This window comes from Leuciscus leuciscus (genome assembly GCF_965113295.1).
Source record: "Leuciscus leuciscus genome assembly, chromosome: 16".
In the NCBI taxonomy this organism is placed as follows: Eukaryota; Metazoa; Chordata; class Actinopteri; order Cypriniformes; family Leuciscidae; genus Leuciscus; species Leuciscus leuciscus.
In genome coordinates this window covers 317841-332500 of record NC_138740.1, presented here as the reverse complement: position 1 = coordinate 332500, position 14660 = coordinate 317841, and the positions used below count along the sequence as shown (strand labels likewise).

Below are 14660 nucleotides of genomic sequence, written 5' to 3'. Positions count from 1 at the left end.
TCCGACCAAGAGCTTGACTCATGTCTAATTTTAAATGTTTTTCGTTTTTACTGATTGTTTACGGTGGCAATCCCCGCCCACCCCGCACACACACACTCCACACACACACTCCACGCGTGAATGCGAGAGACAGGAGAGCAAGCTGTTCCGTCACCGTGGCTGTCGTCGGGGAGATGTCAGCCAAATCCAGAGCTGCCAACTCTCAAGCATTCAGTGTGAGACTCACGCAATTTACACTTTTTCACAGGCTTTCATGCCACACACCCATTTTCTCACGCACAGAAAAATCGCGAGGCAAAGAGGACACGGAGACCGACAGACAAGACAGAGCAGGTTAGTTATGATATAAAAAAATCAGCTCCAAGGTCTCAGATTCTGTCTATTCTATTACGAAATTCAAACAATAAATACCGTTTTGGCGCTTGTAAATGTGACAGTGCCTCAGTTCTAGCGGCACGTGAACCGATCATCTCTACTAGCTAATAGTAAATAAACACGAATAAACAATGTTGAAAGATACAGTAGGCTATAACTTACCGAAATGTATATTCCTCATACATAATATCAATCAATCAGTGTTTTTCAACCGTGGAAAGAGGTAAAGCAGCTGGAGAATAATTGTCACATAACATTTACCTCAGGAAAGCCATTAAATGACCATAATATATATATAACACGTTTAGTTGGCTAGAAAAAAAAAGCTGATTATTTTGCTAAATACAGCGGGGAAAATAAGTATTTGACACATCAGCATTTTTATCAGTAGGCCTAAGGGGATTTCTAAGTGGGCTATTGACACAAAATTTCCACCAGATGTAGCCATCAACCCAAATATTGAATTCATACAAAGAAATCAGAACATTTAAGTATACAAGTTGAGTCATAATAAATAAAGTGAAATGACACAGGGAATAAGTATTGAACACATGAAGATAACAAGGTGCAAAATGGCATAGAAAGCCAGGCGATCACCTGAAATCTGTCAGTATTGAGAGAGAAACCCTGCCCCCTATCAGTACTAATTGATATCAGCTGCTTTAGTCCTAATTGATGGCCTATAAAGGCTTCTCATTACCTAGGAGCAGTGTTGTGTGTAACGCGTTACAAAGTAACGCGTTACAGTAACGTAACTACTTTTTCGGGTAAAAAGTAGTGTAACGCGCTACTGAAAATTTGGTAACGAAACGTAGTTTCTTTTTCAATTCGGCGCAACGTTACTTAAATTTGACAGCGACACTGCCTTCTCAGCTGCGCGCTTGAGAGAAGAGAACTGTTGAGAACTGTTACTACAACCCGTCAAGGACGCTCGCACTCCAAAATGACTGTCAAGGATGACAGCAGACCTACCGGATGTAATTGTACAGGTAAGCCAATTCGTAATCTGAAAGTTATATAGTAGCTACAGGCCTACGTGTTGTATCCTAGTCATTAAAGAAAACGATTTATTTTCATATTTATGTTTAAATAAAAGAAAAGAAAAATTTTGCGCAATATATCAGGAAACAAATGGAGTGGGCAGACATGATTCTGACCACTTTATTAAGTTTGTTTTTTGTAGAAAACCTTTCTTTAAAATGAATTTCGTTTTGTATTAATTGTATCTTAATTTTAATCGTTGTTTTTATCAACCAATTGCCTGAATTTAATAAATAAGAAGTAAATTAAAGAAAACGATTTAGTTTCATATTTATGTTTAAATAAAAAAACAACAATAATAATTTCATCTATGTTGATTATATGAAAAGCATGAGTAAGATCATAATTTTGCGCAATATATCGGGAGACAAATGGACTGGGCAGACATGATTTTGACCACTTTATTAAGTTTGTTTTTGTAGAAAGTCTTTCTTTAAAGTGAATTTCGTTTTGTATTAATTGTATCTTAATTTTAATCAATGTTTTATCAACCAATTGCCTGAATTAAATAAATAAGAAGTAAATATAGCATGAATGAATGAATGAATGAATGAATGAATGAACTGGAGCTCTCGCCTCATACTGTAAATTAACCGAAACTCAGATAAGCTACTTGCCTCACAGACCTGAGAAATATAGAAAGCTTGAAATGTGTACTTTTAAACAAAATATATTTTTTTTTCTCTCAAAATCTCTTTTTCTCCTACTCCCTTGATAGAGTGAGTCATATGTCTGTAAACTAAGCTTATGTCTTCTATATCATAGGCTATCAAGACGCGTTTCGCACCGGTGTTGGAGAGCAGGGAAGCTTTATTGACTGCCTTGACATTGCCGAAATTTAAAGTTCGGTGGATGGGGGAGCGGAGCGGCGCGTGCGCTCTGCTCATCGCGGAGTGTCGCACTCTACCCCATGATGCAGAGCCGGCTGAGAATAAAAACAGAGAAGTTGCCGCACACAGCAGCGCCAATGAGAAGGACTTTTTTCTTTTGAAATTGATACTATTTTTTATAATAAAGAGCACAAAAGAAATACCTGTTATGTCCTCCATAGTATAACTTTATGTCTACACATTTAGGAACAGATATTGGGTTCTGCCCAAAGTCAAGCAACATAAAAGTAACGTAAAAGTAACGAGTAACGTAAAAAGTTACTTTCCAAAGGGGGTAACTAAGTAAAGTAACAGATTACTTTTTTAAAAAGTAACGAGTAACGAGCAAACACTACTTTTTAAAAGTAACTTCCCCAACACTGCCTAGGAGGCACACAGGAAAGACTTCATGATGGGTAAAAGCAAAGAACTCTCTGTAGATCTTCGTAATCTTATCGTTGAAAAGCATTTTGATGGGAATGGTTAAAGGCGCATTTCCAGAATGCTGAATGTTCCTGTGAGCACTGTGGGAGCCATTATCCGGAAATGGAAAGAGCATCAGTTCACCATAAACCGGCCACGATCAGGTGCTCCACGTAAGATCCCTCTCCGAGGAGTCCAAAGAATAATCAGGAGAGTTCTCCAAGAGCCAAGAACCACTCGGGCAGAACTTCAGGAAGACCTTGCATCAGCAGGTACTGTTGTTTCAAAGAAAACTATAAGCCAAAACCTTTTTGTCATAAAGTGCCATTTTTAAGTTTCCGAGTTCATCACTGTGCCACAACACACACATTAGCCTGGGTTTCCCCATACTGCCTTGAGCAGCGCGATTTTATTCACGCTGCAAGGTAGTCTGGCTACCATGGGCTAATTTTTCCCCTGAAATAGGGAACCAATCACAGAACGGGGAGGGAGCAGCAAGACGATGACGAAGTATATGTGACACACCGAAGCAGTTTGTTTATCTATGGATCCAACATGACAGTAAAAATATATGCATATTTAGTTTAGCAAGCAAACACATCTACAAAAATATGCCTGTATTTCAAGTTGATAAAATAATTTAAAATCCACATCAGTTTATTTGTGCCGACGCGCCACCCCTCCCAGGATCTATAACGTTACCTAGGCTACTTCCACTTTTAAAAATTCATCATAACCGCGCGCGCGATCTGCTTGCAGTCGTCGAGATGGATGCTGAGGAGTTGAAGAAAAGAATAGCTAGTGGAGATTGTAAAGTTGTCGACAATACGTCATCAAAAATCAAGTCCAGTGTGTGGGAGAAATTTGGAGTTATCTGAAGAAAATATTGTAAAAAGCTTTGCTGCAAACATTTTCGTGTTGGATAGCCGCAAATGTGGAACTTCATCCCTGAGGAAGCACGCAGATAACTGGTAACAAAGCCGTTCTATCGAACGGTATTTTTCATATTTAACACTGTTAGTATGTGTGGTGTGCAGGGCGTGTTTGAACCCAAAATTGTCAGATGTAGGCTAGACGAAATTGCGTGGCATATAGTGGTGTAGCCGCGTCTGTTCGATTTGTGTGGTAACGTTAGCCATGTTCTTAATGTACCGGCCTTTTGACAGCTTCGGCTGAAGTTGTCCTTGTGTTAATTGTCGTGTAACTTCTGTATGACCTGGCAATAAACATTTTTGTAAGTGTCTATAATGTGATAGTCTAAACTGATTTTATTTCGGGTGCGGGTCGGGTGTCGGTTCTATTTTAAGCGGGTCGGGTGCGGATTTACAAAATCAGACCCGTGCAGGACTCTCTGGTGTACACATAAATCTCTGACCCATCGTCGTCTTCTTCGTTGAATATCTGTCGCTCTACTTACGTCATCTGGTATAATTTGAAACGATTGGCTATAAGCTACGTACAGGCGCATTTGATAGACATTTGTAGCGCCCAATAAACGGCTCTGGGCATTCGTAAACCACGCCTCAAATACGAGAAAATGAACATGTAGTATCCAGACCACGTCTCAAAGAGAAAGTGGTCTGACGTTAGCCAGGCTACACACACATAGCCTATATATCTTCTTCTTCTTCTTCTTCGGCGGTCACTCGAAACGAGTATGACTGTCCTCTCTGTCGGGTCGCCTTATTTGTGGATCCTCAGGTGGCTGTAAAGGCCGATCTGTGATCCACAGATTCTGCTGCAATGTGGGCATTGGAAGGTTGAGGTGATGTGTGGTGGTGGAGCCTTTCTCTGTTTGTCCTTGCGGTGTTGCCGCTTTGCATCTGCGGCACGGCGGAGTTCTGTTTCGTGGTGTGCTGCACCTTCCTGCACTGCTTTTCTCCAGTGGTCCCTGTTAAACGCAAGATTCTCCCAGTCGCCGGACGTGATGTTAAACTTTTTCAGGCTGGTCTTGATATTGTCCTTGAAGCGTTTCTTTGGCCCACCGGGGGCTCGCTGTCCTTCTTTTAGCTGGGAGTACAGGATCTGCTTAGGGAGGCGGTTGTTGGGCATGCGGATGACATGTCCTGTCCATCGGAGTTGGTGCTGCATTATGGTGGTAGTGATGCTGGGCATATTCGTTTCCTCCAGAATACTGGAGTTTGTACGTCTGCCTTCCCAGTTGATCCTCAAGATTTTTCTTAAGGCACTTTGATGGAATTGTTCCAATGCTCTCAGGTGTCTGCTGTAGGTGGTCCAGGATTCCGCTCCATACAGCAGAGTTGGGAGAATCACAGCTCTGTAAACCAGGACCTTGGTTTGAGCCTTCAGGTCTCGGTCATCAAAGACTCTTGTCCTGAGTTTGGCATAGGCTCCGCTGGCACAGCTCAGGCGATGGTTAACTTCACAGTCTATATCGGCTTTGGAAGAGACAATGCTGCCAAGGTAGGGGAAGTGGTCCACGCTTTCCAGAGTGGTGTTATCCACTTTGATGATGGGCTGGAGTGACGGCTGGTTGGGTGCTGGTTGATACAGAACCTGAGTTTTCTTGATGTTCAAGGCCAAACCCAGGGCTCTGTATGCCTTGGCAAAGGCATTTAGGATGCCCTGGAGGTCTTCAGGGGAGTGTGCTGCAATGGCGTTATCATCGGCATATTGCAGTTCCATGATGGTGGTATTCCTGACTTTGCTCTTTGCTTTGAATCTGTTAAGATTGAAGAGCCTGCCGTCAGTCCTGTAAAGGATTGGGATCCCCTGTGGCAACTCTTGGCCAGTAAGGTGAAGTATGGCTGCAATGAAGATGGCAAATAGGGTGGGTGCAATGATACATCCCTGTTTGACTCCAGTTTCTACAGTAAATGGTTCAGATTCAGAGCCACTGTTGAGCACTGTGGCTGACATGTCGTCATGCAGTAGCCTCAGTACACGGATGTATTTGGCATGACATCCATACTTTGATAGTATGCTCCACAGTGCCTGCCTATCCACGGAGTCAAATGCCTTTGTCAAATCTATAAAGGCCATGTACAGAGGCAGTCCTTGTTCCCGACACTTTTCTTGTAGTTGGCGAGCAGAAAAGATCATGTCAGTTGTTCCCCTAGACGGACGGAAACCGCATTGTGATTCAGGGAGTATCTCCTCAGACAGTGGTAGCAGTCGGTTGGCGAGAACACGAGCAAGGACTTTGCCTGTTGTTGATAAGAGCGAGATACCCCTGTAGTTTCCACATTCAGCCTTGTCCCCTTTCTTGAATATGGTAACAATTTGGGCATCCCGGAGCTCTGAGGGGAGTTCTTCCCTTTCCCAGACCTTGACGAGAAGATGGTGGATATGATGCCAGAGCCTTGGTCCTCCTTCCTTTAAGACCTCCGCGGGGATCCCATCAGGACCAGTGGCCTTGTTGTTCCTGAGGTTCTTGATGGCATTGTGAACCTCAGTTAGGGTAGGAGGTTCCCCCATGTCTTCTCTGATGGGACTCTGCGGGATATGGTCGGCGATGTCTGGTTCGGCTGAGCTGTCACGGTTCAGAAGTTCTTGAAAGTGCTCCTTCCAACGTGCGTTGATGGAGTCATTGTCTTTTAAAAGAGTCTGTCCATCTTTTGGGCGCAGGGGATTTGAGGCGCGGTGGCTAGGGCCATAGACAGCCTTAGTGGCACTAAAAAAGCCTCTAGTGTTACCTGAATCTGCCAGTCTCTGGAGTTCCAGAGACTTTTCTGTCCTCCAGTTGTTCTTGAGCTCCCTCATCAATCTCTGAACGTCAGCCTTGGCTCTGGAGTGTGCTGCCCTTTTGGCCTCACATGTTATGTCATTTTGCCACACTTGGAAGGCTTTTCGTTTTCTGGAGATAAGTTGTTCTATCTCCATGTCATTTTCATCAAACCAGTCCTGATGTTTCCTGAACTGATACCCAAGGGTGGATTTGCATGAGTCATGGATGGTGGATTTGAGAAGGCCCCAGTGCTCTTCGATGTTATCCGGATATTCTTGCTGAAGATTTTTCTCGAGAGAGTCCTGAAGTAGCTGCTGGATGGCAGTTTCCTTCAGGTTGTCAAGGTTCAGTCTTCGCCGGGTCTGCTTCTTCTGAATCCTCCTCCTTTTTTTAAGTTTGATGGACATTGTGGATCGGATGAGGCGGTGGTCTGTCCAGCAGTTGTCAGAGTTTATCATGGCCCTTGTGATGTTCACATCACAGCGGTCCCTGGCCCTTACAATGACATAATCAATGAGGTGCCATCGCTTGGAGCGAGGGTGTCTCCAAGATGCCTTGAATTTGTTTTTTTGTCGATAGAGAGTATTGGTGATGACGAGGTTGTGTTGAGCGCATTTACTCAGAAGCAGCACTCCGTTGGAGTTGATGTTACCGATGCCCTCCTTGCCAATAGTGCCCTTCCAGAGGTGTTGGTCCCGGCCTACCCTAGCATTGAAGTCTCCAAGGAGGATGATCTTGTCCTCCTTGGGGATTTTTGACAGGGTTTCTTCCAGGCAGGCGTAGAAGGCTTCTTTTTCTTCCACGTCGGAGTCTAGGGTAGGGGCATAGGCGCTCACTACTGTCGCTGTCTGGTTGTTGGCCAACACCAGACGGATTGTCATGAGGCGCTCGCTGATCCCCACAGGAAGTTCGGAGAGGTGGTTGACAAGCTGATTTTTGATGGCAAGTCCAACTCCATGGTTTCTAGCCTCATCGGCTGGCTTTCCTTTCCAGAAGAAAGTGTAGCCACCTTTCTCCTCCTTCAACTGCCCTTCATCTGCCCGTCGGGTTTCGGAGAGAGCAGCTATATCAATCCGGCATCTCTGCAGTTCTCTGGCTATGATGGCGGTTCGTCTCTCAGGTCTGTCACTGGAGGTGCTGTCCATCAGAGTGCGCACATTCCAGGCTCCAAAATTAAATTTCTTTTGTTTCTGACCGCAAATGGGGTGTTCCCTCTGGACGCGGTAATCCAGTCGGGAGGTATGAGGCAGGCTATTTTTAGGGCACCTTTTCTAGCCCCTTCCCCATGTGGGGTAAGCAGAGCGGATCCTGAATAGGACTGCTTAGTCATGGGTGTAGCTGCCGAAGAGCTCTTCTGCCTCGTTCCAAGAGCCCAGCGACTGATTCTGACACCCATCGCCTGATGTGCCAGCTCATGACTAGGGGCTTCCAGACTACACAAACCTGCCCCCGTCGCCACTTGCTGGTCGCCATAGGACTTAATCCGGGAGTGGTAGGGTGGATTCCCTTTGTGGAGGACGCCTGTGCGTGGCGTTATTTAACGTGTGGAGGCTGGTGCACAGACAACCACCACACGGTCCTTGGCAGGTCTGGGTCAGGATCCAGTGGCACGGAGTCCAAGACGACTGGGGACCCATCACTGCTGCAGCCTTCATCCGCCTTCCCAGCCGTTGTGATGCTCCACTTAAGTCAGCCATCATCCTCCGCCTGTTCCGCCGTTGAGGTCTTTTGTCTTTTTTTTCAGGGTGTGCTCCCTTAGCCTTCGCCTCTATAGGCTACCCCACAAGGCAGTGGAACTATTTACCCATAGCTGGGGCTGTGGTTGGCGGGTGCCAGGGCATGTCCACTACTTGGTGGGCCTGCACACCGCGCCTCTGGGGCCCACTGCTGCTCCGAGATCCCCTACAGTTCAGCCTGGGTCCGCTAGGGCCCAGTTACCGTGTGTGGCCGCAAGGAGGCACTGTAGGAGTCTTGACGGTGGAGAGGCTGTGTACCGACAGGAGGAGTCTTACGCACTTGGCTCCTCTTTTCACCCTTGCACAAGGGCTAGTCGGTGGCAGTAGCTGTAAGCAGAAAGTAGCAAGCAGAAGTAGCATGCAACATGCAATATCTACTAAACTACAGGCACTACTATTCCAGTAATACTGCACTGACGCATCACACACGCCCTGTGATACATATATATATACAGCCTATATATATATACACACACACAAACACACTCATATAAATACACAAACATTTTACATTTTCATAATGGCTTACACAGAAATAGTACAGAAATTTAAATATTTCTCTTGAAATTTGTTTTAGATTTAGATAGACAATTTAATAGTATTTATAACTTCTATCTAGAGACAATTTTCTAGGCCGATTCCGATTTCCGATTTTTCATTGAGTTTGACCTGCCGATACCGATTTTAGCCGATTCCGATTTCATTTTTTCTAACCACTTTACAGCACACACAAATATTTATTTTCTATATATATTTTTTAAATAAAATACCATATCCTTTTACCCAAATCGCATAATAAAAACAAGTTTAAATGGGTAAATTTTATATAAATATTTTTGAGTCTTCATTTTCTTTTCTGACATAACCTAATCCAGTTCTTGTTAAAACACACTAGACATGCACATTCTGTGCATTTTGGGCACTTTTGTTTGAAATCATATTTATTTTGTCCATCAAAAGTGGGCTTTCACTTTAATTGAGCGTGAGCAGCGCAGACAAAATAGACTCGGCGACGAAACCTCCGCTTCACTGCTGCTCACGCGACGCTCCTGTTGGGCACTCACGCGCTGCTCCTGCTCCCGGTATGAATGCGACCATTGATTAACATGCACGCCGAAAAAATTATGCATGAAATGGCCGTAATTCACGAGGTTTCCTACATGTGCGTTCCGCGTTTTTTTACAATGAGGAATTATTACATCAAAATGTAGATCTGTGTGCAGGAAGACTACTTTCTCTCAATGAAATACAGACACTTCTCTCACATTTGCTTGTGTGCCAGCGATTAACCCTCCGCGTGCCAGTGTTGGCACGCGTGCCTTAGGTTGCCTACCCCTGCTATAAGCAATGCACTGAACCGCCATGGCATCCATGCACGCTCACCACGCAAGACTCCATTGCTGAACAAAAAGCATGTTGAGGCTCGGTTAAAGTTTGCGAAAGAGCATTTGGAGAAGCCTGTGGATTATTAGGAGACTATAGTATGGTCAGATGAAAGCAAAATTGAACTTTTTGGCAGTCATTCTACACACCATGTTTGGAGAAGAAATGGCACTGCCCACCACCCCAAGAACACCATACCAACAGTTAAGTTTGGGGGTGGAAGCATCATGGTTTGGGGCTGCTTTTCAGCAAGGGATACTGGCAGACTTCATATTATTGAAGGCAGGATGAATGGAGAAATCTACTGGGACATTCTGGATAAAAATCTGCTGCCATCTACCAGAAAGCTGAAAATTAAAAGAGGGTGGACATTTCAGCAAGACAATGATCCCAAACACAAGGCCAAGGACACAATGAAGTGGTTTCAAAGAAAGAAAATCAAGCTGCTTGAATGGCCCAGTCAATCACCTGACCTAAATCCCATAGAATATCTATGGAGAGAACTGAAGATCAAAGTTCATAAAAGAGGCCCAAGGAACCTTCAAGATTTAAAGACCATTTGTGTGGAAGAATGTGCCAGAATCACTCCTGAGCAATGCAGACGACTGGTCTCTCCATACAAGAGGCGTCTAGAAGCTGTAATTAGTGATGTGACATTTGAACCGAGGCGTCGGAGCTTGTGTCGAGAACAAATGGGCGTGCCAGATGAAGCCGCAATTCGAGGCTTGTGTTGTTAACGTGAAAATCACGTGACTGATGACAAACGAGGCCTCGGTTTGTGTGGATACGTCATCGGTTCGGTCTGAGTGTCGCTTCTGGATAAAAGGCGGTTCGAAACTCGCGCCACCTTGTGGGTGTTGTCAGCAGTAGTAAAAAGCAGATGTAGTAGTGTTAAAGAGAGTTAAATAACTATCATTGTCATTGTCGTTATTGTGTCATATATGTGTTAGGGCTGTATATTATTACATTATCAGGTTAGAATAGTTATAGTATATTGTTACTATTAATTATAGTAGGCTTAGCTATATTATAGTCTTGTTATATTAATTAGATAAGATAATTTGGATTGCTCTGGATTTTTTTATTTGGATTGTCCTTTTGGATTTGTTTGCTTTTTGTGACTCTTCCTTTTTCCTGGTAATGGAGACAGCAAGAAAGAGGGAATCCTCCCCTGTCTGGGCTCAACAGAAGCATCAGTATCCTCATTTATACCAGCTGGCACTGGCATTTTTTAAATAAGTGTGTTACCCCAACACACTTGAAATTATTCTGTTTCTCAATAAAAATCGATTGTAATCCTTCCTTCCAGACTATTCTGTTGCAGTTTACTTTATTACACTCCCTCCAACATAAGCACTGCACTCAACACAGTGTCACTGTTGTTGTTCATACTGTCACTATCCAAACAATTAATGACTATTTAATTAACTGTGTGTGTGACTCTGCACAAGTAAATTCAGACAGAGAAAGATACATATTTTATATTATACACAGTAATGGACAAATGTCTGCTAATGTCTTTTTATTATTGCAAATGAAAGGTTACATACATACACAGCGAGTACAAAATAAATAAATACATATTTTTATTTATACAAATATTTTTCTAAAATATATATTTTTTTCTAAAAAATATTTTTTCTAAAAAATATATATATTTTGTATAAAATTGGGGGGGGGGGGGGGGGGGGGGGGGACACTGGTTCAGAATGAATGAATTTGTCTGCTATTTCTTTGCACAGTAGCTAGGTGTCACTAGTGAGCAATGCTGAATGAAGCTTCGAGTAATGAACCTTTGGCTGAAGCAATGGGCTGCGAGGTATCAGTGGTTCAGGAAGCCTCATTTTGCCATCACTAGCTGTAATTGTCATGATGTAGAAGGAGAGAACCCAATCGCAGACCATTTGCAGACATTTCAAGGGTTTATTTAGACACAAAACAGAAAACAAAACCAACGAGGGGGCAAAACAAGGGCAAGACAGACAAGAGATGACTAAACTAGACTAACACTGACAAACTAGACTATAACAGAAACAGGATCAAACTACTACTTAGACAAGACTTTCAACAGACTTACTCACGGACAGATCTCACATTGATTAACAATGAACCGGCACAGGACAGCAAACACAAGGGGATAAAATAGGGAGCAACTAATGAAGAACACAGGTGAAAGCAACAAACTAATCAGGAACACAGGTGAAACAATAATGACTAAACAAGGGCAACAAGGGGGCGGGGTAACATGAGAGACAACGCAAGCACATGGCCAAACAAATGGCCATGTGCTGCACATGAAACATGGGCCTGTCATGATCCTGCCTCAAGACCAGGGAAAATCAGAGACAAGAAGGCAGAATCATGACAGTAATCACCAACAAAGGCTTTTCTACAAAGTATTAAATAAAGTGTATTCAATACTTATTCCCTGTGTCATTTCACTTTATTTATTATGACTCCACTTGTATACATAAATGTTCTGATTTCTTTGTATGAATTCAATATTTGGCTTGATGGCTACATCTGGTGGAAATTTTGTGTCAATAGCCCACTTAGAAATTCCCTTACTGATAAAAATGCTGATGTGTCAAATACTTATTTTCCCCGCTGTATGTGTAGCTATATTACATATTTATTATATTTTACCTTAAACCTTAAATAATGTCAGCTGATAGGGCTCTCTGTATGTTTACAGCATTAGGTGAGATTTTTTTTGCCTATCTTGTGTACCTAATATTTATCCAAATGAGTCAATATTGAATCAAATCACAAGAATTTAATTTAATTTAAATGGTGAAATTTGTGTCAAGGAATAAAAATTGTAGCTTACCAGAAATTGTACCATGTAAACATTGTAACATGTTGTTACTAAACCTAATAAAATTCTGTTTAATTACTCAAATGTTTTGACAATCACAATACACTTATTGTGATGCAAGATTTGTTATTTTATTTTCACCCCCCCAAGTTCTCCCAAGGTTTTTTTCTCCATTCTGTCACTGATGGAGTTTTGGTTCCTTGCCACTGTTGCCTTGGCTTTTGGCTTGCTTAGTTGGGGACATTTAATATTCAACAATATTATTGATTTGCCTTACTTAGGGTGGACGATGACACAATTTTCTTCTAGAAACAAACTTTGTTGTATTATTTTCATGTTATCACTGTGAAGCTGCTTTGATACAATCTGTATTGTAAAAAGTGCTATATAAATAAGAGTGACTTGACTTGACACAGACACATCTGGACACAGGAACATCTGGACACACATCTGGACACAGGAACATCTGAACACACACGCATCTGGACACAGGAACATCTGAACACACACACATCTGGACACAGGAACATCTGGACAGGAAAATCTGGACAAAGACACATCTGAACACAGACACATCTGGACACAGACACATCTGGACACAGGAACATCTGGACACAGACACATCCGGACACAGACACAGGAACATCTGGACACAGACACATCCGGACACAGACACATCTGGGCACAGGAACATCTGGACACAGACACATCTGGACACAGGAACATCTGGACACAGAAACATCTGGACACAGACACATCTGGACACAGACACAGGAACATCTGGACACAGAAACATCTAGACACAGACACATCTGGACACAGGAACATCTGGACACAGAAACATCTGGACACAGACACATCCGGACACAGACACAGACACATCTGGACACAGACACATCTGGACACAGGAACATCTGGACACAGAAACATCTGGACACAGACAGATCTGGACACAGACAGATCTGGACACAGGAACATCTGGACACAGACACATCTGGACACAGGAACATCTGGACACAGAAACATCTGGACACAGACACATCTGGACACAGAAACATCTGGACACAGACACATCTGGACACAGGAACATCTGGACACAGAAACATCTGGACACAGACACATCTGGACACAGAAACATCTGGACACAGACACATCTGGACACAGGAACATCTGGACACAGAAACATCTGGACACAGGAACATCTGGACACAGGAACATCTGGACACAGGAACATCTGGACACAGGAACATCTGGACACAGACCCATCTGGACACAGGAACATCTGGACACAGAAACATCTGGACACAGACACATCTGGACACAGACACAGGAACATCTGGACACAGAAACATCTAGACACAGACACATCTGGACACAGGAACATCTGGACACAGAAACATCTGGACACAGACACATCCGGACACAGACACAGAAACATCTGGACACAGACACATCTGGACACAGACACATCTGGACACAGGAACATCTGGACACAGAAACATCTGGACACAGGAACATCTGGACACAGACAGATCTGGACACAGACAGTTCTGGACACAGGAACATCTGGACACAGACACATCTGGACACAGGAACATCTGGACACAGAAACATCTGGACACAGACACATCTGGACACAGAAACATCTGGACACAGACACATCTGGACACAGACACATCTGGACACAGGAACATCTGGACACAGAAACATCTGGACACAGGAACATCTGGACACAGGAACATCTGGACACAGACACATCTGGACACAGGAACATCTGGACACAGACCCATCTGGACACAGTCACATCTGGACACAGAAACATCTGGACACAGACACATCTGGACACAGACACATCTGGACACAGGAACATCTGGACACAGACACATCTGGACACAGACACATCTGGACACAGACACATCTGGACACAGAAACATCTGGACACAGACACATCTGGACACAGACACATCTGGACACAGGAACATCTGGACACAGACACATCTGGACACAGACACATCTGGACACAGGAACAGCTTCTTCCCACAGGCCGTTTCCCTCTCGAACAGTTAAACGCCTGTAGGTGATCAATACCCTACTGCTTAGTGCAATATCTTTGTAAACTCTAAACTATGATATTTATTCATATTATTCATAATACTATAATATATGTTCATAATATGTAAATGTTTATTATAAAAAAAAATGTATCACTGTGTGTCTTGTTGTATTTGTATGTATGCACTGGAAGCTTTAGTAACACGAAAAGTTAACTTGGTAATAAAGAAAAACTGCTGCTTTCATTCAAAAGTTTTCACTGTAAATACAGTATC

General features: G+C 43.3%; 1 protein-coding gene and 1 long non-coding RNA gene across 2 annotated transcripts in view; one reads left to right on the top strand and one right to left on the bottom strand.

The window, feature by feature from the left end:
- Window positions 1–14660, top strand: part of LOC309476837 (uncharacterized protein) — a gene marked incomplete at its 3' end in the record, with an annotated part of 180910 nt that overhangs the window by 137129 nt on the left and 29121 nt on the right. The gene's annotated exons all lie outside the window — the stretch shown is intronic.
- Window positions 9008–9465, bottom strand: LOC309478079. Its single transcript, XR_014198812.1, has 2 exons — window positions 9152–9465; window positions 9008–9096 (listed from the first exon to the last, which is right to left on the bottom strand). It is a non-coding gene; the product is annotated as an uncharacterized lncRNA (long non-coding RNA).